The following is a 25,719-nucleotide window of genomic DNA, read 5'->3' as shown; positions in this document are numbered from 1 at the left end:
GACCTGCCAGCCCCTCTTCAGGAACAAGCGGGTGGCCCACCTACGCAGTGCAGTAGAATGCAAGTGAAAATACAACATCCTTTGAAACAATTCAAACCGAAGTCAACATTTAATCCAGTCATGTTACGTGACTTGAATGATTTGTTTTATGATCAGGTGACAGAATAACTTAAGGATCTAAATATTAAGACACACAGAGGCAAACCCAAATATAACAAAGAAAAATCTGATTATATTACTCTGATGTCTAAACTCAAGAAGAACAACAAAATTGTGATCCGTGCCCCTGACAATGGTGGGAACATAGTACTGATGGCCAAAGACAAATACACTAAGGAAGCCTATAGACAGTTGAATGACAGAGCCTGTTACACCAGATGCAGTGGATCTGAACTGAAAGCAATGTATGCAATCTTTTATAAAATATTGTCAACATGGAAATCCAATAATTTGATTACAGGACAAGAATACAAATTCCAGAAGAACAATCATCCAGTGGTACCCTCTATTTTACTTTTTGCCTCAGATCCATAAAGACTCTGAAAATCCACCTGGGAGACCTATTATATCTGCAATGAATGGATGTCTTGAATATACATCCCAATATGTGGATTTTTTCTTGCAGAGTCGGGTCAAGGCCCTACCGCCATATGTGCGACACAAGCGACTTCCTACGGAAAATCAAGGACTTTGCATGGAAACAAAGTTATCTGCTTATCGCTCTTGATGTCAGAGCACTCTACACGTGTATCCAACACTCTGATGGCTTAAGTGCACTTGATTACTTTTTGGGCAAGACAATGGGCAAAATGAAAGACCACAAAAGGATGCTTAATGAAATGGTTGATTTCTGTCTCACGAACAATATTTTTATGTACAATAACCTACTCTACATGCAACTCAGAGGTGTTGCTATGGGGCCAGCTTCCCCCCAGCTATGCATGTTTACACATGGGCTGGTGGGAGGAGCTAGTCCTCATGACTAAACACCGGGGGGCTATGACAACTAATGTCAAGTTATGGCTGCGCTTAATTGATGACTTGTTCATTATATGGTAGTACAGATGAAGCCCAGGAGTTTGTGCAAGCTATTAATGTAAATGATTTGAATTTGCATTTTACTGCTAACATCTGCGCATCAACAGTGAGTTTCTTTGATACAGAGGTTTCCTCCATGCAAGTAGCTCCCATGTGAAACACCTAGTGACCAGTATTCCTTACGGTGAAATGCTTCGGCTGAGGCATATTCATAGCAAGGATAATGATTTGATGATGGCCCAGACTGAGAGTAAACAGAGGTTCAAAGAAAGGGGATACTCTGAATTAATCATAGACAATGCCATTAACAAATCCATGCGAAAAAGTAGGTTGAGTTATTATTGGAGACAGAATCTAGGACCAATACCTCAGTAATTGGAGTAGAAAAAAACATTGATGAAACTGACAAGGAATTTAGAATTGTTATCCAATACAGTCAACAGCGTAAAAAGATTGACTCAATAATATCTCCAAACTGGTCCTTGGTTCTCAGTGACCCTATAATAGGTCCCAAATTACTTAAAAGACCGTCCATAACCTACAGCAGAGGTCGCTCTATGAGAGACCACTTAGTTAAAACTAGCCCTGAAGTCATTGAGTCTACTAGTTGGCTGCAAACCCATACCGGCTTTTTTAATTGCAAATCGTGTAAAGCTTGCCAACAGGGTGAGAATGAAACTACGTACATTACTCCCTTTGATCAGAAAAAACACAAAATTGGCAAATTGTTTACATGCAAGACCAAGTTTGCAACATATGTGCTGTGATGTCCATGCAACCTACTTTATGTAGGGAGCACTTAGCTCCAAGTGCATAAGAGAATATTACAGCACTTGAGGGCAATCAACACTCAGGACAACACATATCCGGGGGCGCGACATTTCAAAGCCAAACATGATTCCAAAAGCAAAGATTTAAGATATTTTGTAATTGACTCAATTCCTGCCAGTAGGAGAGTCGGTAATAGTGAAGAGAAACTACGCCAGTTGGAAACTAGATATATTTTAGAACTGAATACGAAACAGCCTTTAGGTTTGAATGTTACAGAGGATCTTTTTACATGTCTGTAGAATGTTTTCCAGATTGTCGACCAATTTAAACTGTAGTTTTTATACTGGAATTTTAGATCACTTTTAGAGTAATATTTATGAGATTTTATGATTGTTGATTTTATAACCGTATTTACTGATTATTTATTGACATTCCAGTGATTTTTCTATATACATATTTACTTGTTACATATATGAATATTTAAGCAGATTTTATCTATTATGGATTGCATTGTATTGTTTATTTAATATATATTACTTATGTATTCAGTTATTTATGTGTGTGAAGATCAGGGCTTGTCCATAGAAATCAACGGGATACCTTTTTCTCCACCTGTTGAAAGTGACCATTAATAGCACTAAGATCTCGTATGCTCTATAGGTAAAGACTTCTGGTATTCAAACCGATATCCTATCAGGTTCTGATCAAATTGGGATCAACAATTGTCTCGAAGTTGGGACCACCGCAATGCTCTACACTTGTATTTTCTTGTAAATTCATGCCAACCATGCTTGGTTAAGGATTACTGGGGCTCCATTAACCCATGTATTAACTAGTGTTCACCAACAATGGCATTAGTTTTTCATGTAGTCATACAGGAACTTACGGCGCTATACTGCCAAAAAAAATCTCCTTCTTGGTTTACCGTTTAAATTTTGGAAAAAACTTCATTTCGCTTTAGCACTTTTTGCACAATTTTGCACGTCTACAAATTTTTGGGGAACATTCCATTACTTGTAGAGACGTATATGCATTTAATTAATCATGTATGGCTTTTAACTGATTTTATTGTAAGGTATTATTGTCTATCTCAAAATCAGTGGCTTTTGTTTATATTTTACATAGCCAGCCCAGTCAATCATGATTTATTTAGAAAAAAGAGAAAAGACTCGTAGTTTTTTTAGAGAGTCTGTTTACAATATTTACCATGCCTGTATGTTCTTTGCACCAATGATTACGTTCGCAAATTTTCACTTTATAAGCCAACTAGCAGCCCGTGCCGACATTGTCCGGGTATGAAATAGAATGTGTGTAATGTGTGTATTTGGCAAGGCAATTTATTTTAAAATCTCGCTGTAGACAACATTTTTTGTTTCATTAGAATAGGGACGGAGAAGGCCCTGCTGCAGCCCTGGTTGATGTTAGCAGGTGCGTGTAATTGGTGTAGTGATCCGCCGCCTGAGCCCGGCTACAGCCCTGGTTGATGTTAGCAGGCGCGTGTAATGTCTTTGAATGAGAGAGTTATCAGCCGCGGGTAAATCCGTTTAATGAGAGAGTTGAGTGACAGCGAGTAGGAGAGGCTGCAGTAATTGTCCCCGCAGACACACTCATTTGCGTGTTCCCCCTCTTGAGGCCCAGATGCAGGCCGGTTTGATGTTAGCAGGCATGTGTTCCCCCGCTTGAAGCCCAGCTGCAGCCCTGGTTGATGTTATCCGGCATGTGTAATTATGTCCTGATCCGCCGCCTGAGCCTGGCTAGAGCCCTGGTTGATGGTAGCAGGCGGGTGTAATTTCGTTGAATGAGAGAGTTCAGTAACAGCGCGCAGGAGAGGCTGCAGTAAAGTTACTTACCAGGCCTCCAGGTGAATGCGTTTGTCACGCCCCCAGCACACGGCCACAGCAGACGATCGTCTGATTAATGTACGACCCACATGACATGAAGGGCGGAACGTAGCACACGCCCCCACCGTTTCTCACGCCCCCCCAGCATGCCCCTTGATGCGGCGCAATTGGCATGAAGGCCGGACACACACCCCCAGCGTTTCTCACACCCCCAGCGTGTCACGCCCCCAGTGTGCCCCTTGATGCTGCTCAGCAACGTAATTGGTGCTTGTATGTACGACTCACATGGCATGAAGGGCGGACACACGCCCCCAGCGTTTGTCACGCCCCCAGTGTTTGTCATGCCCCCAGCACACGCCCATAGCCCACGATGTGATGGCCGTACCACAGGCCCCCAGCGTTAGTCACGCCCCAGCCCACGCCCACAGCACACCGCAGACACGCCCACAAGGGACTACTTTGCTGGCATGGTTCTTTTACCTTTTAAATGTATAGAGGAGTTGGCCTAATGGCTAAGGCGCTCAACCTCGGACCTGGGGATCTGGGTTCGAGTCTTGGTAATGACGCCAAACATCCTGTGATTCTGGGCAAATCACTAAATCTCCCCGTGCCTAACAAAAACAAATGTGTATCCTCAAGTAACCTAACTGGTGCTATGTAAAGCGCTCTGATATCTGATTCAGTTCGGGTCAAGTTCGCGCTATATAAAACTCTGCAAAAAAAATATATATATGGTGGCCGTCTGCATAGCTTATGTCCTTCTGCTGCAACTGCCCTTTCCAACGCTGCATTGGGTGTTGTGATTGGTGCTGTGGTTACTGAGATTACCCGCCTCAAAGGTTTGAGCTCTCTCTTTATAATATTAGTATGGATGTGCAACGCTGTACTGTGTCATGTGATCAAGGCCCATGGGAAGGGCTGAAACCCGTCATGGTGATATCTTGTACTGAAATAAAACAACTCTGCACGTAATCTGTGGTCCGTATCCGTTTTCTGGGAAAGAAACACAAGGAATAGAAGCGGAGTACCTTGACTACACCAATGGACAAATCTTTACCTTTGCGAGAAAATACAATGCGGTCAAAAGACAACAGTACAGTAATAGGGGGAATAAACCAACTGCACCCATAACAACGAGCATTGCGCAAACTAGCAATAATGATGAACTTACTAGCTCTGACACTATATCGCTAAACAGTGATTTAAGTAATTCAAGTATGAACTCTGATTTTTCTGCACAGTCAGCTCCAGTAACACTTGACTTAGGAGAGGAGATGGATTTTTTAGTGATAGAGAGGCTACTGACATTGAGACCCAGACAACAACAACAACCACAGCAGCATCAAGGAAAAACAGGAACAAACGCAGGAGGGAGCGGAGGCGCAAATGCAAACAAAAACACAATACAAAAAAAGACAAAAGTTTGTGGCAGAAGAAGTAACATTGGAAAATAATAATATTGTCAATTTGTCCACAATTGTCCTAACTAAGGCAGAAGAACAGTTGCGTTCATTGGGCTTAAATGTTTGTCCAGGACAAAGCTTCAACTACGCCAGTATGCGGATTGATATATATTGCTTTATCCGAAAGCTAAAACTACAAAAATTCTTCGCCCTGAAATCTGTGAAAGAAATGTCTATCAATGATCAGGACAATACTAGTGACAAATTACTATCAGCTGATGTGCCCACTCTACTCCTTATGCATGATCTTAATGATGCTACTGCCTCTCAACCCGACGGTCCAGATATAGACCTGTTGACTCAAAAACGACTTAGCAAAATCAACATATCGTAAAAAGGAGCAGGACTCAGTCCCTTCAAACCTAAGTCTAAATTCATCCCTCCTAATGCCCAGGGATGCACTTGATACGTTTAATGACTGCATAATCAATGACATAAAAAAGCTATATCAACAGACGACATGTAAAAATAATCAAATGAGAAAGAAAATGGAGTATAAGAAGAGGGAATAGTTGAAACTGATGAAAAAACTTGGCGAAAACAATGAAATTGTTATAAAGAATTCGGACAAGGGAGGCAATCTATTAATCTGGACGAAAAAGGATTACATCATGGAGGCACAGAGACAACTCAATGATGGTGTGTGTTATGCTAAAACGACACATAAGAAATATTCCAATGCCAAAGAAACCTTACACAAATTACTATCCCTTTGGAGGATGGAAGGCTTGATCTCTAAAGATGAGTTTAACTTCATGAACATTGATTTTCCAATTATTCCTATTCTATACCTTATACCAAAAATTCATAAGGAAATATCTCCGGTTCCAGGTAGACCAATAATATCGGCTATAAAAAGTGTTGGAGAACATGTTAGCCAATACATTGACTTTTTCCTACAGGGCTTGGTCAAAGAGTTACCAAGCTATGTAAAGGACACTGGCGATTTTCTGGACAAAATTGACAGTTTGGAATGGAGTGATGATATGTGGCTCTTGACGCTTGATGTTGAGTCACTTTATACTAGCATCAATCATGACCAGGGAATATCTGCTGCCAAATACTTTCTATCCAAACGATCGTGTGAATACCACGAACATAATAAGGTGATTGTGAAACTAATGGAATGGTGCCTAAATAATAACTATTTTTTGTTTGGCAAAGACATATTTAAACAGTTATGTGGTGTTGCGATGGGCTCCTGTTTCTCCCCCAGCTACGCGTGTTTACACGTGGGCTGGTGGGAGGAACAGGTGCTCAGGGCACATCACAGGACCTGGGTTGATGATAAGATTATATGTTACCTGCGTTACATCGATGACATATTTATTCCATGGCAGGGAGACAAATCTGAAGCCCTTTTGTTTGTGGATGAAATTAACAAAAATTATTTTAATCTTCATTTCACGTCACACATTGATAAGAACAATGTAGAATTTTGGGATGTTAAGGTATACATTAAAAATTCCCGAATTGAAACAACCCTACACAGAAAACCAACGGCGGGAAATACTATTCTCCACGCCACGAGTCACCACCCTCAACATCTAATTGCTAGTATTCCATACGGAGAAATACTAAGGCTTAAACAGCTATGCAGCTCCAATAGTGATTTTGACAAATGCCTTGAATTAATGTTGACCAGACTAAAAGCTCGAGGTTATTCTGACAGATTACTAAAGCAGGCTGTAGAGAAGGCTAAAACTAGAAGTTGTGCTAGTCTTTTAAAAAATATCTGAGATGACCCTGTGGCAGAGGGTGGCTTGCCCTCGGAGATCGGAGAAAAGATTGATAATAGCTACCCTAGGCTCATCACTACTTTTTGCAAAGAGGAGAGAAAGATCAAGGCCATAATAAGGAAGAATTGGCTGATCTTACGCACGGATAACATACTCAGTCTCAACTTACCTGACACCCATGTTGTTACTTTCAGACCAGCCAATAACATGGGCAGAGTGCCTGATAAGACTAGTCCTGAGGCCATTACTAAATCTATATGGCTTAAACCTACACCTGGCTTCCGTAAATGTAGTAGCTGCCGGGCATGTAAATTTGGAGTAAATATGACTCACTATAAGACTCCATTCAGCAATCAGGAGGTGGCAATTTCTGTCAGCTATAACTGTAAGACCGAATATGCTATTTATGTCCTGTCATGTACCTGCGGTCTGCAATATATTGGCAGCACTAAGCTGCAGGTACATGTAAGGATTCTGCAACATCTACGCGCCATTCTTCATAATGACCAAGCTTACCCTGTAGCTCGTCATTTTAAGCAAAAACATAAAAGTGATCTGTCTGACCTACAATACTACGTGATTGATGCCATTCCTAAATTGCATAGAGGAGGCAACCGTGAAGGCCAGCTGCATCGACTGGAAACTAAAAAGATATTAGAGTTCGATAGCAAGTGGCCGAACGGCCTTAATAACACAGAGGAAATACATAATTTTCTATAGCCTGCTATGTCTGAGTATCTTTTTCCCGTTGGATACTATGTATTTGGGCCTAAACTATAAGATAGAAATTTCCTGTGTCTCAGTGGCTAGTATTCACAGGATAATTTTTTAGAAAGTTTGGTGCCATCATTCTGATATAGAGGTTCCCTTATATCAGGTACTACCTGCATAACAATTGGCACCTATGTAAATAGTTTGTTTCTACACTTCTATGTATTAATATAGTTAAATTTGTAGTACTATTTAGCACCTCCCTTGCTCATGTTTTTACCGATTGGATGATTTAATATGGTTTTAACAACATGATTATTTATATGTCTTTTAACAATGAAATTCCAGATCTATGAATTCTTGTTAACAATATTTATATCGTAATGTTGCCCTAATCGGTTTTGCACTTTCCAAGCTCATTTGCACACTATTTTGCACAGTTTTGCACAGTGGAGATGTTTACCTCTATATATATTGTTTTGCACAGCGTTCTGTAGCATACGTCATTATGTACTGGTTAGGAATTTAGTACAACTTGTGGAATGATAGCAGACTTTGATACTCTATAGTGGTCTCTCACGTATATTTGTTATGTACACCGATGTTGTCAGAGACACAGTATTTATATGATTAGAATTGCGATTAATGCAAATATATAATTGTGTATTTATACAGGTATAGCTGCTATTCATTCACTTAATTATTAATGCTATTACAATGTATTGCATTAAAAAAAAAAAAATCCTACCTTGTAAAGTATTTATACAGAGATAAATGTATTTATACAATTGTAACTTTGTAAGTATGCTAGAAAAACGCCAGTATTTTTTCTATGACAATGGTCAGGTGACCTAATCACATGGTGTGAGTAGGTGTGCACTTATCAAAAAAAGCACTTTAAAAAGGTAGATTCTCTTTGTATCCGATGTGTGATCAAGGGCTGAAAAGCCCGAAACGCGTCACTGCTGGAAAACAGGCTGAAATAAAACAAAGAACTTGCCTCAAAGTTAAGTGGTCCGTCCTCCTTCTTCGCCGGCACTGCTGGAAGTGGTTTGGAGATGTGTACTGGATATACGAGCTGCTGCTGCTCGTGTGCTACTCAAAGGTGGACAACCTTGGAGCGACAATTTATACGCGGCCGTCCAGCCGCGGAGTATGCACCACCCTGTCATCCTTGGGGGTCACGGAAGTGAAACAGCAGCCGTACACGGGATCGAGGATGGGCCCACTTGCGGGGTCCATACAGGACTTGATTGTGTGCTTTCCGCACCACACTTCCCATAATACCTCCCATTGGTGGGTGTGTCATATGGAAAATGGAGAAGTGGGTTAGCGGTTGTGCACACCGCTTCCGTTAAAGCCCCTGAAGAGAAGCATATGGAGCTTCGAAACGCGTCGGGCAGATCCATTACGGAGCGGCATATACAAGCGGATCCCCGTCCTCACCTACACATAAATCAAGCTGCTGCTCGTGTGCTACTCAAAGGTGGACAACCTTGGAGTGACAATATATATATATATATATATATATATATATATATATATATATATATATATATATATATATATATATGCTCCAAACTGGTTCCAATCGTCGTTTCCGCAGCGCTCAATCCGGGTGCGGCACCCTGCAGCTAAACCACGCTGCTACCAATTTCCACACAATCCCTCCAGTTAGAGAGACAAACGGGTCGCACTCCCAAGGTCGTTTTGCAATTTTTCTTTTATTTTCTTTACATTCTCTTTGATTGTGGCAAAGGGCAGTTTTAACAATCTGCGCGTTTCGGTATATCTAGATACCTTGCTCACGATCAACTGACCGCTTGGCCCCAACTACTACATATAGTCAGTTTCACGTAACCTCACTTCCTGTTTGGAAACACAAGCGCCTCAATGCATTTTGGGAGATGTAGTTTTGTTCGTATATTTATATGTATGCAGTTACAATAAAACTTTATGGCTAATTTTTATGCCTTTTCCGGCTACTTTTATTACTCTAAAAATAACATATTATTTGAACAAGGCAATCTAGTATGCATAAGTTACCAAAGACAATTCCCTCCAGTGGGACTTTGCTGCTACCTGACACATCAAATCATTTCTGCAGCGGCCATTATAATTACATATTTTTATACCCTCAGGTGGGTCATTGCCTGATACATTTTTAATTTTCATTATAACTGTTCTGTCTACTTTCGAGTCAGGCATATTATTTTTAGCAATTGTCATTTTTCAAAAGAGAAGCTTTACAAATGAATATCTTCCGATTGATTTAACCCATACGGGGTGAACGTTCTTAAATTTAGTATGTGGCGGGATTCTTTCTGTCTAAGAAGTCTCTCTCTGTCTCCCCCTCATTCTTTTTTGGGGACACTTTCAATTCCAAAGAATTTTAGTTGATTCCAGTCACTTTGATGGTGTTGTTCCATGTGCTTAGCTACCGCGTTTGTTCTATCCTTATGAATGGTAGCTCGAATGTGCTCAAGTATTCGCTTCTTCAATTCACATACTGTACTGCCCACATACCTCAATGGACACGGGCATTCCACAACATATACCACATATTGTGTTTTACAGGTGATTAGTTCTCTGATTTCCCATGTTTTTTTGTTTGCCATTTCCACTCTCTTTATAGGCTTTGCAATTTGGCATGCTTTACATGCATAACATTTCATGAATCCCGTTGTTTTTAGCCATATGTCTTTTTTTGCAGCTTTTTTGAAGTGGCTATGGATTAAATGATCTTTTAGATTCTTAGCCCTTCTATACGTGATTGTTGGATGATGTCCCATGATATTCTTTACTGTTTCATCCAACTGTAAGATCTTCCAGTTTCGTTTCAAAATGTTTGCAATTTCCTTACTTTCATTGGAATAATCAATTATCAATCGCACTGGTTCTGATTCCTTTGAGGATTCCTTCAGTTTTTTTACCAGACACTCCTCTCTGGTTCTCTCATTTGTTTGATCCCAGCACTTCTTGATTACGCCGGTGTTATATTTTCTCCGCTTGAACCTGTCTGAGGTTGCAGCGCTATGTTTCAGCCATTCTTCCTCTTCACTGCAGATTCGGCGGATTCTAAGAAATTCCCCGTAGGGGATGCTGGAAATTAGGGACTGTTGATGGAAGCTTGTGGCTTCTAGGGTGGCATAAGTAGCAGTACATTTTCGATGTAAAGTGGTTTGGATTTGATTTTCCTTTATATAGATTTCCGTATCTAGAAATACTATCCGTTCATTACTGATTTCACAGCTAAATTTTAGTTTGGAATACTGTTATTCATTATATATATGGATATACATACACACACATATATATATATTCACTCAAAAAATCATAGGTTTCAGGTAGGTTATAGTTAGGAATTATCATTTAAAAACCTTAGAAATTCCCTGAAAAAATCATAGGTTTCAGGGTTGTTATAGTTATCTGGACATTTCACTCATACAAAACCACTGAAATTCAACCGTTACAATTAGTTGTACTAACTGTAACTCTCACGCCCGCAATCCACTGGTGATGATGTCACATATTACAACATTCATTACATGGTCAGTGGCATCACTGATGACTTCTCAAATGACATCACTGATTACATCACTGATGACATCATCCACATGACAATCAGATACACCTCATCATACACTAGTATAACCTTTCATCACTCACTGTAAAATACAGAGTACCATATTTGAATCTCATGATTCAGGTGGAATGGCAATTGCACATGACGCATTCCAGTAAGCAAGAGACATTGAACCAGTGCGACCCGCCCGAACCACAAATCATCGCAGGAAGCGCACACGCTGAGTTCTTCGGGTACCACTAACTCACTGCACAACAAGTCATCTCCCCGTGGCCTCATTAAGGCAGAATTCACTAGGCAAAAAACATTGCTCCCAGTGCGCCCCCCTGGACCATGCATAATCGCAGGCTACGTACAAGCTCAGCGCCAAAGGTACTACTAACTCAGTGCACCATAAATGATCGCAAAGAAGAGTGAACAGTTTTATGTCACAGTCAGGCATACTATCACTTTTAAATATAGTTTATGCAGAATTCAATTAACAAAAGAAATTACTCCAATTACTGTGCCTCCCCCCTCCCCCGACCACGCATCATCGCAGGCTCCACAGAACCTTTTCGTTTCAGGTGTCACCAACTCAGTGCACCGCTTATCATTGCTGGCTGCACACACGTTAAATTACCAATACTGTGCAGCTCTAGTCAACCCCACATGGCCCTGGGCTATTGCTAACCACGGCCTCATGCCTACACTGCCGTCATCAGAGCTCACAATTAAATAGACTGTTGATTCATTATTTGCAGAGTACAATACCAAACTAAGTATAACACCTATCAAATCTATACAATATCCCTTTAGTATGCTTCCTTCAAAAACTTCTTTTATATCACTTATAGATTTAGTTGAATAATAAAATTCACGCTGCAAGTGCAAAGGCACACTTAATGACAGTCTACACTGCAGACAGCATTGGTCACATTTTGAACCTCAATTTTTCTTCATTGTAAACCTGAATTTCTTTTTTGGAGACAAAAATGGCTACACCACTGGAAGAATCATCTTTGTTACTTAAGAAATGATAACCATCAATGGCACATTTTTTCCCCACTCAAAGTACATCCAGTCCAGTATGCAACAGGCAATGCTTTGAGTGCAGCCCGTTCAGACCACGCATCATTGCAGGGTGAGCACACGCTAAACACCAGACGTACCACTAACTCAGTACACCATGAATAATTGCCACAGGGCTTTATTAAGGCAAAATTCAGTAGTCAAAAAACATTACCCCCAGTGCGGCCTGCCCGGACCACGCATCATCACATATTACGTAAACGCTCAGTCCCAAAGGTACTACTAACTCAGTGCACCATAATTCATCGCCATGTGGCTGTATTAAGGCAGAATTCAACTGACTCTTCATTCATTATTTATAGAGTGCAGTACCAAACAAAGTCTAACGTCCCTCAAACCTACACAATATCTCTTTAGTAACCTTCCTTCAAAAACTTCTTTTATATCAGTTCTAGGTTTAGTTGAAAAACAAAATTCACGCTGCAAGTGCAAAGGCACATTCAATGATAGTGTACACTGCGGACACCATAGGTCACAACTTGAACTATAATATCTCTGAAAATACATATTTCGACAATGTATTCCATACATGTTTCATCTTTTATTTCAATCGTGATTACAGATGATACAGTCCAGTAGGCAACACGCTGAGAACCAGACGTACCACTAACTCAGTGCACCATAAATAATCGCCACGTGGCCTTATTAAGGCAAAATTCAGTTGCCAAAAGACATTCTTACCAGTGCGCTCTGCCTGAACCACGATTCATCGCAGGCTCCACACAAATCGACCCTACCTTAGTGCACCAAAACTCATGAAACCCTTTACAATAGAATCTTCTGTGTATTATTTCATATATAGCGCTCCTACCTTTATACAGCAGAAGTCATAAACCGTTTATGATTGAATATCTGTGCATGATATCATGATTATTATTCTACTTGTTACCAACAGCAACGTAATAAAATGGAGTCGAGCACACGTGCCCGTACCCACTTCAACTATCTATCTGTGTCTATTTACTTATTATGTTTGTAAAATGCTGCTCCTGCACCCTACCACATTATATTGCGCTGTACACAGCATATGCAGCCATCTTACCTCTGCCAGTAACAAAAACTTCGATTATATAACTTTCTCTCGCTCATTCTACAAATACGAATGTACAAAGTGGATCATTACAATACTGCAAAGAAAGTGTATTGTCAATTAATAAGTGTCCTATTTCTTGTTTTTTTTTTAATCATATTTATTTAGCGCAAAGTCGACCCAAAACTATATCAGCAATTTACTTGAGCACCGTATTTACAGTACATTTTCAGGCACGCATAGATTACGTCATTTCTCTACAATAACAGGATGTGGGCGCGCCTCGAATACTGATTTCCAGCACCAAGTTCGACAGTATACCTGAATGACCACATACGTATATATATATTAACTACCTTCCATGTGCCAAAAACTGCAACCTAACGCTTTCACAGCCCTGTATTACTACAGCTACAACACTCCACTGAATGTACAACAAACATTCATAGTTGCAGAAATGCATCATGTCCACCATCATTTATGTGTGCAACTATGGATGAATATAAGGTCAGTCATACCCCGTACCTTCCATGTTGCCATGTTGTGGGACTTTACAGACATAATGACAAATTTGCGTTTAAGACCCGGGTGATGGCAGCACTACAACACGGACACCCGAATCAGTTGATTTTTCATATAGTTCACGACGGAACCACACCCATAGCTCTGGAGTCATCGGTCACAGCCTCGTGCAGCACTGGCATACGTCAGTCCAGCCCACTCCGCTTACGGTACCAGGAAAACACAACAACGCTACATGGCCCAGATTTCCATTGTAGTGATTTCTTACTTCCAGGTCTAGTTGTCAGAGCGGTACACACACACTCCGTCATGGCTGGTATACACTCACAGCACATACATCACTACACACGTGTCCCTACCAATAAAAAAGACGGGGCGCACGTGCTCTACACCATTTTAGAGTTGCTCCCATCGCAAGCGCTGTGATGGCCTGTCCTAGTGGTCCGGACACCTCATGTAGTCCTGAACTACCGAACAAGGGGGCCCACTTCCACCTGCGTGGCCTCTTTGGTCACTGAGTTAGTGGTACCGGAAGGACTGAGCGGGTGAGGAACCTGCGATGAAGATGGGTGCACGATTATGTCCTTTGCCATAGTGATATCAAGACTCAGCACCAAATGTGAGACTTCTTGGTGGCAGAGCGGGACTGCATGATGTAGAACGTTCCCTGTCCACAAAAAGGTGAGCAGTGAGGTCTGGGTGCGCAACGGAGGGAGTGGATGGGCTGCAGCATACTGGATCCAAAAAGGCGATGCAGCAATTTAGATATACGCAGTCCTGTATACTGTATCTTATTGCATTTGATTTTTTTTTCAATAGCAGGAAAGTTTTTATAGTCGGTCAAAAGTCTGTCGCTCGTGATGATTGAAACCACATGTATCACTACGCACCACTTGCTTTCACAACCGGATGGAAAACATTACTACTCTACTAATTCTTTATAAATCGAAGCCCATTAAACAAGTTGGAACTGTACAAATAGTTGTATTTCTAGTGCTGGAGGGAAGGTGTGTGAAAGAGCAATGTTATTCTACTCCACATTAAGATAGTGACAATTATCAATCATGACATCTTTCTTTTACTATCTCTTAGATATAGAGCTTCAGGGTGCACTATGTCCCGGCACGTGGTGGAAGACACACTGTTGACAGAAAGGTGAGCTGCGAATATTCTTTTCAGTCACTCTCTCACTTCCTCTCTCCTTTGATAAAGGACGCACACTCTTATCTTCCTTTTTTATCTAACAGGTTGTGTTTCATAAATTGGCGTCCCCATCCCCAACACCGCCAAAGCTCAACATTTGAGGATTCTGCGATGATGCGTGGCCATCGTAACAACGCTTGAGAAGGCTGCTTCGACACGTGTTGCACCCTCTTTGAATCACGACAATGGCACAAGGTGAGCAAAGAAGCTTGTTTCCGAAGCAACGAGAAGTCACCTGTGGGCGGAGAGAGTGGGTAGTGTGCAGCAGCTTGACTGCGTAGGAATGTACAATTACCTCCGGGCAGTGAGAATGGATAGGTTGGAACAATCTGGGTGCGCAATAAAAGGCACTCACCTCTGGACTCTGGGAGTAAATGAGGTGCAACAGTCTGGGTATGCAGTAATGAGAACTCACCGGTATGCAGTGGAAGTGCATGGGGTATAGCACTCTAGAAGAAAAAGAGCACATAGACACCACCTTGCAGTGGAAGTTGATGTAATACAGTATCCTGAGTGTCCTAAGGCATAAATCAGAAATATACTTGTGCAGTTGTATGTACTCTGCTATTACTAACTCTATACTATCTTTCAGATCACTAAACTTGAGGGTGCACTATGAACCGGCACGTGCTTGGACACACAACGGAGGCAAAAAGGTGAGCTATGAAGATTTTCTCCAGTATTAACACTGCCTCTCCTGCTCCATCTATTACTTTCTCTCTCACACTTTCAATGTATTTTTCTCTCTTTCTCTCTCTCCCTCTCTCTCACATTGTTTCTCTTTCTCTTTTAAAGGTATGGATGCTGCTGTCCACTCTGCAGATAAATAAATCAAGGCTGAATTCAATACAGTCTGCAGTGTAGAAACAATGCAGTTGTGAACTCTGTTTGCCACAGTGTTTACACAAGGTGAGCAGAGTGGCCTAGACACAAAATGCCTCCAATTAAAGGCGTTCAAAATAAACGATATTGTCCTGCATGATGACATGATGTCTCACCTAATTCTGTCTCATCTCTGAATCATTTTAAAGACCTGCTGGTCCATACTGTAAATCTGACGCAGTAGGCACTTCCCTTCGGACACCTCTTCAACGCGGGCCTATGAGAGGGGTGTGATGTATCAGGCACACTGTAGACGTGCAAATAACCAAATATTGTCAAGTGTTACCTTAATTTGTGATCTTTGACCTCATTCAGTCGCATCAATCTAATTTTAAAAATGCATTTTCATTTTTGTTTTGCAGGTTACCTACCCTCCTTTCATTGGAGTCCATCTCACATTTTGTTTATTATATTGGTATGTTAAAGTTACGTTTCTAGTTATTTATTTTTGTTGTAATAAAAGTTAATTTTAAAAAGTGTATACGTCTTATTTTTCTGACAAGATTTCACTATTATTTAGTGTGATAATCATATGCTTAGAGAAGATTTAACAATCAAAATAAAAATGATGTTTATAACTAGAAGTATAATACTGAGGCTAACTCTTTACTAGCTCTTTACCAGACAGAGTCTGTAGCTGCGATTAACGGTTCCTATGGAAAATTTTAAAAACTCCAGCACAGTAACTGTTTGGATTAGCAACATTGTGTGGTGAATTTGTGACCTGTGTGCTCACTTAAGTGTTCCATGAACTGTTTGAAAAGATGAATACTGGATACAAGGAGTATTCTTCACAGTGTAGTTTATTCGATGAAGGGAGAGCCGTCCCAGCTGGCAAGTGAATGACAAGATCAAGTTACAACCGTCTCAGCTGGAACACAGTACATGGAACATTCCCAGTGACATGGGATGATTCCATATTACGCAATACACATCACCACACCTCCCCTCTTTGGAAAGAGAACCACCAAAACATCAATTACAATAAAGGTAAAATACAAATCATAAAAGAGTAAATGAGAAATACAGTAGGGTTGAACTTAATTACACAGTCTGTTAAACTCAAATGAAAGATAAAGCAGGGTTAAACATAATCTCGCAGTTTGCTGGGTCTGACAGACATTCTAGTACTTTTCCTAACCCCATCCCCCTTTGAAACATTTTTAAAGTTGACATTTCTTGAAAAATCAGAGGGATCCTTTGCGATTTGAGAAGTACACCACCAATTGCCATTGGTCAATCTGACTGCATTCTTGCGAGTATCCACTACTTGCTGAGAGTCTAAAAACTTTGAAAGTCCTTTCCTAACTGACACGGGATTTTTAACTTTGACCCAATCCCCAATCTGGATGTCATGAGACATTTTCTTTCCAGGTCTGACCTGTTTAGAACACACATCAGAGGATTTTTTATGAGCAGCATCCCACATATTGCTCATGTCGCCACTCTGATGAAAATTTCTTACCATCCAGAAAGGATATACTTGTGAACAGGCTTTCCTCCCTCTCATGAGTTCAAAGGGAGAATAATTGGTAGCAGAATGAGGAGAAATGCGATAGGACCATACAAGATCATTAACTGCTTTAAATACACAACTTTTAGATTTGAACGCAGATTGAACACACTCCACAACAACTCTGTTGAACCTCTCTGTTTTACCATTGCTTTGCGAATGATAGAGAGGAGTTCTGGTGTGTCTGATACCACATGACTTCAAAAAGGAGTTCATTTCATGAGAGATGAATTGAACCCCGTTATCGGTTAATATTTCTTCTGGATAACCTTCTCTTAAAAAGATACTATTCAAGCAATCAATAACACTTTTAGAATTTGGTATACTGATTGGTTCTACTTCGACCCACCTTGTCAAATGATCAATGAGGACCAAAAAGTATTTGGAATTGTTGGGAAGAACATGGAATGGACCCAAAAAGTCCATTCCTAACTTCTGCCAGGCACGACCTGGAATAGAAACCCTGGATTCAACAAGACCCTCTAACACCAACACTTTGTCACTGGCACTGCAACGTGGACATAGTCTGACTATCTCATCTATCTGAGAATCCATTTTTGGCCACCAGAAATCAGATCTCACTTTTCTTTTTGTAATGGTGGCACCAAGATGGCCAGAATGTGCTGCCAAAATAATTTTATTTCTAAAACTTGATGGAGGGACCAACTTGTCACCGCGGACAATTACATCATTTTCTATCGAGAGCTCAGTGTTAACTTTCCAAAACATTTGGAGATCGGGAGAAAGACATTTCTCTTTAGGCCACCCCTTTCTGATAAGAGAGGAAACTTCTTTAAGAATTACATCATCACTCAATGCTTTGATCCAATCATTTTCCAGAAAAGAAATAGGTTCTTGGCAAACATTAGCAACAAAACATTCTTCCATCTCAGTCTCCCAATCTTGTTCATCACCGTCAGCTATGGGAAGCCTGGAAAGGCAGTCAGCTCTGCTGTTTCTTCCCCCAGGTATGTATTCGACGCTAAAGGAGAATTCAAGTAATTTCGTGGACAACCTTGCTAAACGAGCTGTCGTGCGTTTAATATTTTTTCCATTTAAGATATCAACTAAAGGTCGATGATCTGTTCTGAGAACAAAAGACCTGCCCCATAGATATGATTTGAATTTTTCCACACTCCATGTGCATGCTAGAAGTTCTTTTTCAATGACGGAATATTTCCGTTCCACAGGACGAAGAGTACGGGAAGCAAAACCGACTGTATACTCCTTCCCGCCAGAGCATTGGGAAAGAACTGCACCCAAACCATACTCACAAGCATCAACCGTGACAAAAGTTTGTCTTCCTTCAGCAAATGCTTGTAAAGCTGGAGCTGAAATTATATGGTCTTTGATAATTTGGAAACCTTTTTTACATTCTTCTGACCATTCGAAATTAGTTCCTTTCTTTAATAAGGATCTGAAACATTCAGTAGTTTTTGCGAAATCCTTCATGAATTTTGCGTAAAATTCACACAAACCGAGGAAAGATAACAATTGTTCCCTGTTTTGAGGAGCTGGTGCTTCAATAATGCTTTTGACTAAACCAGGTCTAGGTTTGATGCCATTTTCTGAAATAATATGTCCTAAATACTCTATTTCTTTGGCCTTAAAAATACACTTAGCTTTTTGTAGGGTCAAACCTCTGTTCTCGAGAACTTCGAAAACTTCATTAATCACTTGATCGTGCTCACTTTCAGTTTTGGTAAAGATGAGAATGTCATCCTGAAAAAGTACTACATTCGGATTATGGGCAAACATTTCTGACATGAGTCTTTGAAAGACAGCAGCGGCTGATGCCAGCCCAAATGGAAGGCGACAACATTGGAAAACACCATCAGGAGTGACAAATGCAGTGAGATGCCTAGACAGAGGGTTTAGTTCCACCTGATGATAGGCAGCTATGAGATCGAGTTTTGTAAACCATGAAGATGACCCTACTTTGGCTATAAGGTCTTCTATTCGTGGTAAAGGAAACCCATCAACCCAAATGGCTTCATTTAGGGTGCGTAAGTCAACACACATTCTCAAATCTCCTGACCTCTTCTTGGTTAAGACAATGGGGGAAAGCCATAGAGTAGATTCGACTTTTTCAATGATCCCTTGATCACACAGAGCCTTGAGGTGTTTAGATAAATCGCTTCTGATGCTCAAAGGGACATTGCGTAATTTGTGCTTGGTGGGAACTACATTGTCTTTCACTCTGATAGTGTGTTGAAAGTTGGTGATTTTTCCAAGACGGTTCTCGAAAATTCTACTAAACTTTTGTTCCCAAGTGTTGTGTGCATGAGTACTTAAAGTGTTATTATTAATTGTGGTAACAGGGGTGTCCTTGATCTGTTTATCGATGAAAACTGGATTAGCTAATCCTGGTTTGATTGTTAAACCTATTTCAGCTTGGTGAATAAGACCAAGAACATTGATTCCTTTCCTGGCTACATACACTTTCCCTTTGATAGTTACTCCTAACACATTGATGTCGGCCCAGAAATATCCAAGTAAGTTAATCTTACTGCCTTCAAAGGCTACAGTAAGGATATCTGGGGGTAATAAATTCTTGTTATACCAAAACCTGGTGTATTTATCTTGTGAAATAATGGTTATGCGTGCACCAGTATCAACTAGTAACTGAACATGATCCTTTTCAATGATAACATCAATCTCGGGATCAGGAATGTCATGAGAAATACTTTTGTCATGAGAATCTGTGACTACTACTACATACTCTTGATGCATGATGTTTTCATGAGAAAGATCACCCTCATACGAAAAATTTTCACTATTTTCGTACACATTCTCATCATTGATGACGCATCGAACATTTCCTCTTGTGCCTCCTCTCCTGCCTCTCATGCATATCTTAGCAAAATGTCCCATTTTACCACACTGTCCACATTGCTGGTTGGCTGCCGGACAGTTCCTAAAAGAGGAAACATGAGAAGAAGAACCACATCTGTAGCAGAACATTCTAGATTCAGATTGTCTGAATCTACCACCTCTAGGTAAATAGGGTCTCCTGAAATTGCTACGTGGCACAAAAGGAGGTCTGGTAGTAGGAAAATTAGAAACAGCACCAGAAATTGTGGTATTGGATACAGCACCAGAGATTGTGGTGTTGGGCAAAGCGGTTTCTAGTTGTTTGACATCATCCATAGAAGTTTCTATGCTCTTAGCTATATCTACTGCCTTATCTAATGAGGGGTCTTTACATGTCAGCAATTTCTTTTGAATTTCTTTACAATAGCAACGTGCAACTAGTTGATCTCTAATAAGCTGTGATGTGAAATTGTCAAACTCACAATTTGCAGCTAACATTTTTAAAGCAGTTATAAATGTATCAATATTCTCATCACTTTTTTGAGTTCTTGTAAAAAACTTATACCTATGTACAACTAGGTTTTTAGTTTTAGTGAAGTATTTTTCTAATTTTGCTATGGCTACTTCAAAGTCATCAGGATCTTGACCTTCAGGTGGATCATATGGAGGTAAATGATCAAAAACGTTTTGACCTTCGACCCCCAAGTGATAATACATGAGATTCTTCTTTCTTTCTGGTCTATATCTTTGGCCATCAATAGCTCCTAAGTAGGCCATAAAAGATCTAATCCATAACTTCCATTCCAACGGGGGATCTCCAGGTACTTGTAAAAATGGTGAAGGTGGAGTAACACTTTGCATTTTGCGATAAAAAGTAAGTTAGTGAGTGGAATAAATTTGCTTAATATGCGATGTGTATTTAAAAATATTGTATTGTTTGAGGGAGAATCGCAAAAATTATTATTATTATTATTTTTTTATTTTTTTTTTTTTTTTTAAATGTTCAGAATTTAATCCTTGAAGGTTGTGTGCACCTCACAGAAGTAATATGCTGTAATATTGTGTGTGTGTCACAGAAGTGATACACTGTTAAATTGTGTGTGTATCACAGAGGAAAGAAAGAAAAAAAATGTAGATTTAGATTCAAGTTTTTGTCACTAGATGGCAGTGTTGTGTAAGTTTCAAGGTAATCTTGTCCAAAATCACCAAGGTTGTATTGACAAACACGTGTGTAAGCTGTGTGTGTCAGCGCAGCGTTGCAGAAGTCATCTAGTGTGATGAGACGTAGATTGTGCAGGAAATTAGTATGCTGCGATGAAAATAGATGAATTTCCGATGTGCGTTAATAATGAAGTAGTTTGTCGCTGCTCGCTGTTGTCGAAGTCCGTCGTTATGGATACTTGGAATGCCACGGGTACGTCAATATGATAGGACGTGGTTGTGATTGGTTGAAAATGCACACTGTGCCTGTGATTGGTTGAGAGTGTACAGGGAACAGGAACGCCACTTATTGGATGTTCGGTGGCGTCATCATTATGATGGATGCGGCGTCGGCAGAAGATCTCCTCGGCTCCGTGACATACGGCGAGAAAAGTGACACGTTAAGTGCCTCTCGTAGGATGTTTCTGCAGTAACAGTGCATTTAAAATGAAGCGGCGTTTTGGTTTACTACTGTAGAGATCGCGTGTGCGCTCAATGCTTGTGCGAGTGTTCAGCAGCTGTGTGCGCATTCAGGAAAAGTCTCTCTGAGTGTAGCCTACTTTAGAAATAGACAGAATGGTTTCTTTGTCGAGTAATTAATAGTGATGGGTACGGCTCTCCCGCACGGTCCGAAATGGGTAGATGTAAGTTTGTAATGTACTTACAGTTTTTTTGTGGAATTTTCTGCTTTAAAAAAAAACCGATGATTCTTCTTGATGTCGAGTGGGCAGGATCGTTGGGTTGATCCCGTCCTCAGTCGCCAATGAAAAGATGAATACTGGATACAAGGAGTATTCTTCACAGTGTAGTTTATTCGATGAAGGGAGAGCCGTCCCAGCTGGCAAGTGAATGACAAGATCAAGTTACAACCGTCTCAGCTGGAACACAGTACATGGAACATTCCCAGTGACATGGGATGATTCCATATTACGCAATACACATCACCACACTGTTACTATGGTAACAGGCAGTAAGCAGTTGAGGGTAGGGTTGAAAGGTACTGGCTGTACAGAAACTGTTATATTTACCCATGATACTCTACATGACAGGAAGGAAAGCAAACGAAGATGACAGAACACTGTGTACCAGATTTACAAGCGCCTTGTGCGACTTTCGCGTCACTTTTCCCATGTTAAAAGTGACGCAATAGTGGCGCAAGGGACTTGTAAATCTGCCCCTATGTACATTACAAGCAAAAGAAGTACACATTTCTTTGAATTCTTTATCTATCACAATTAGACAGTGTTGCTTCACGATTCACAATGCACTTCACTAAATACTTTGTGCCTATTTAAATGGAAGACGGGATTGTCGACATTTAAAAACGTAGGAGCATATTTACAAGGACAGCGTTACAATGTTCTGGTATAAACCTGGGCTTCTATTGGAATTCTCATGAATTCTCAAAAGCCAATTATTAAGCCATTATGGCCACTTTAACAACACTTTCCTAACGCTAAAGCGACAATAATTTTAACGCTGTCCTTGCAAATATGCCCAAATATCGCGAGAAATACAGCGATAATTTTTTTTCGCAAGTGAAAAGCTTGTTAATATAAGACTGTGGACTTCACATATCAATCCACCTCACATATTAAAAATGCTTAAGTCTACTTCAGAACAGATGTTAGGATCCGACATAAACCGCAATTAGCAAGAGTTTTGCTATAGGTCCTCAAATCCAGGGCCGCCTTGTAAATACAATGCTGTTGTCATACCTCCCTCTTCCTTTTTATATTGTCATAGGAACACCTACCTTGCCACTGAGAACGCCTACATTGCAACTCATTGGAGATACGAGGCAAGCCCTTAGCCCTTTGCATCTTAGTGTCTCCTTGTAAATAGGGCGATATAATTTTCACCGCATTTTTGGCTTTTTTTTAAAGTTGCGGCGAAATGGCACTTGTTAATATGCCCTCCAGTTTGCTATGACAGAGCGGAAACCTCGACTCCCGCCCTGCCATAGCAATCAGCAGAGTCCCGGGGGTAGACACCCCGAGACACAGCAGGAGCCGCTCCTGGAGGGTGGTGATCCCCAAGGCTTTCGACTGCTTCAGAATGGAGACCACGCGGCCTACCTCCCAAAATATAAAAAGCCCTGGAAGGTGGTAATCCCTGGGATTAGAAGGACCTTTTAACTCCCTCACCAATTTATTTTGTTGGTCCGAGTAATGGCGGTCCCCAGGCTACAGGGCCCCTCTGGACCCCCATCAAATGCAATATTTCAGACCCCGGGATTTGGCCCTCCCAGGTAGCTAATTTTTAAACAAGCACAGGAGCCCACGCTTTGTTTTTATTTTTTTTACGGCAGATCCATGCACCCAGCGCACATTTCTCCGTTTTTACAAAACCCTTGGGGTTCTTGTAGGACCCCTAAGCAGGTCTAGATGATCAAAATATTTCTTACCTGCCCCTTTTATATGTTTTGAACACTTGTCACACTAATTTCTAGATCCTCGCTTCTACCGTGGCACAAAATAGCTGCCAGCACTTCCTGGTTTCGAATGTTGACAACCACTTGAAAGCCAATTAGCATTCAGCGCGTGATTGGGACGGTGCGCTTAGAGTGCACGCAAGATGCGCGGATCCACCGAGGCCATAGATATATATGAACTTTTAATTGTAATTTTCTCAGGAACTACTGAACGGATTTACACCATTTAAGCAAGAGGCACGAGTCTGAACCAAGGACTACCACTTTGCCAAATTTGGTGTAATTCCATTCAGCCGTTCGGGCTGTAGCCGCGATGAACGGTTCCTATAGAAAATTGCATAGGGAAAACACGTTTTATAACCCCCCTTTTTACTCGCCCCTGCTTCAAATGCTATTTTTTTTACCCCAGGATTTCTCCTTACCACGTAGCTAATTTTCAAACAAGCACAGGAGCCCACGCTTCGTTTTAATTTTTTTACGGAGGCTTCATGCACCCAGCGCACATTTCTCAGTTTTAAAAATAACAAAAAACTTTTTGGGGCCCTAGGGGTCCTTGTAGGACCCACTAAGCAGGTCTAGAGGGTCAAAATATTTCTTACCTGCCCCTTTATACGTTTTGAACACTTGTTCCACTAATTTCTAGATCCTCGCTTCTACCAAGGCACAAAATGGCAGCCAACACTTCCTGGTTTCGAATGTTGACAACCATTTGACAGCCAATCAGCATTCAGCCCGTGATCTGAACGGTGCGCTTATAATCCGCGCAAGATGCGCGGATCCACCGAGGCCACAGATATATATGTACTTTTAATTGTCATTTTCTCAGGAACAACTGAACGGATTTACACCATATAAGCAAGAATCACCCCAAGACTTTCAGGATAGGAGCGGACCGGAGCGCCCCATCAGTTTTGAAAATTTCGTGAAGATTCGTCAACTGGCGTTTTTTTACATTTAAACACTTCGTTTTCCTCAATCTTGCCGTGGATCGGCAATTGACGATTCCCATGTATTGGAACCGCCCTGTCCCACCTAGTGCACGTTAATCTTGCCGTATATCGGATTGCTAGCAACCACCTATCTCAAATAGTTCAAGAATTTTCAGAGTTTTACAATTACATTTTTATGGATTTACTTAAATTTCATCGTTTTCCTAGATCCTGTCAAGAAGTGTACCTGAATTCCTTGGAATCCGTGGAAGCAGCTGGCTTGAAGGTGTTTTCTAGAAGAGTATTTCCCAACTCCCCTACACCCCAGGACCCAGAGAGCTCTAAGCCCTGGAATGAGGGGGAAAGGGGAAGTGGATAAACAAAGAGAGACTGCCACACTCGTTTCTTCTACCGTACTTCTCACAGGAAGATTATTGCCTGCAACATTAAGCAAAACATTACTACAGTTCAACAACTACTCTGGATCTAACTCTCAATTCTGCCCCTTCTAATATATGTACCTGTGAAGTGTGGACCTGAGCCCCTCTCTGTAGATAGTTGATCTTTCTTTTAAACGAAGATTTGATTTAGGTTAAAGTCTCTTGTAATGCTGCTAAGTCCAACTATATTGATGATGCTCCAACCAGCTGACGAAGAATAGTGGTGGTATAATATAGTATCTTTAATATGCATATCAAATATACCCTACTATACTTGTAGTCTTAAACTCTCCAGGCTGTCGAAGTTCTGAGTGGACTAAGCCAAGTGGGGTGTCAGATAGTTCTGGAAAACTATTTACAATTCGCAGTCTTATACATATGCCCCCTTATGTCGTACTGGATACTGAGGCAAGTCTGCATAAACTGAAACCCAAGGAAAACCTCCAAAGTCTCTAGAATTCGATGCTGCAAGATGCTGCCATGGGCGGTTAAACACTAATAGACTTCTTACCGCCTTCGTGAAGAGACAGCA

This window comes from Lissotriton helveticus, chromosome 6, assembly GCF_964261635.1.
Source record: "Lissotriton helveticus chromosome 6, aLisHel1.1, whole genome shotgun sequence".
NCBI lineage: Eukaryota > Metazoa > Chordata > Amphibia > Caudata > Salamandridae > Lissotriton > Lissotriton helveticus.
The sequence above is the reverse complement of the archived record's forward strand: the minus strand, read 5'-3'. Positions refer to the sequence as shown.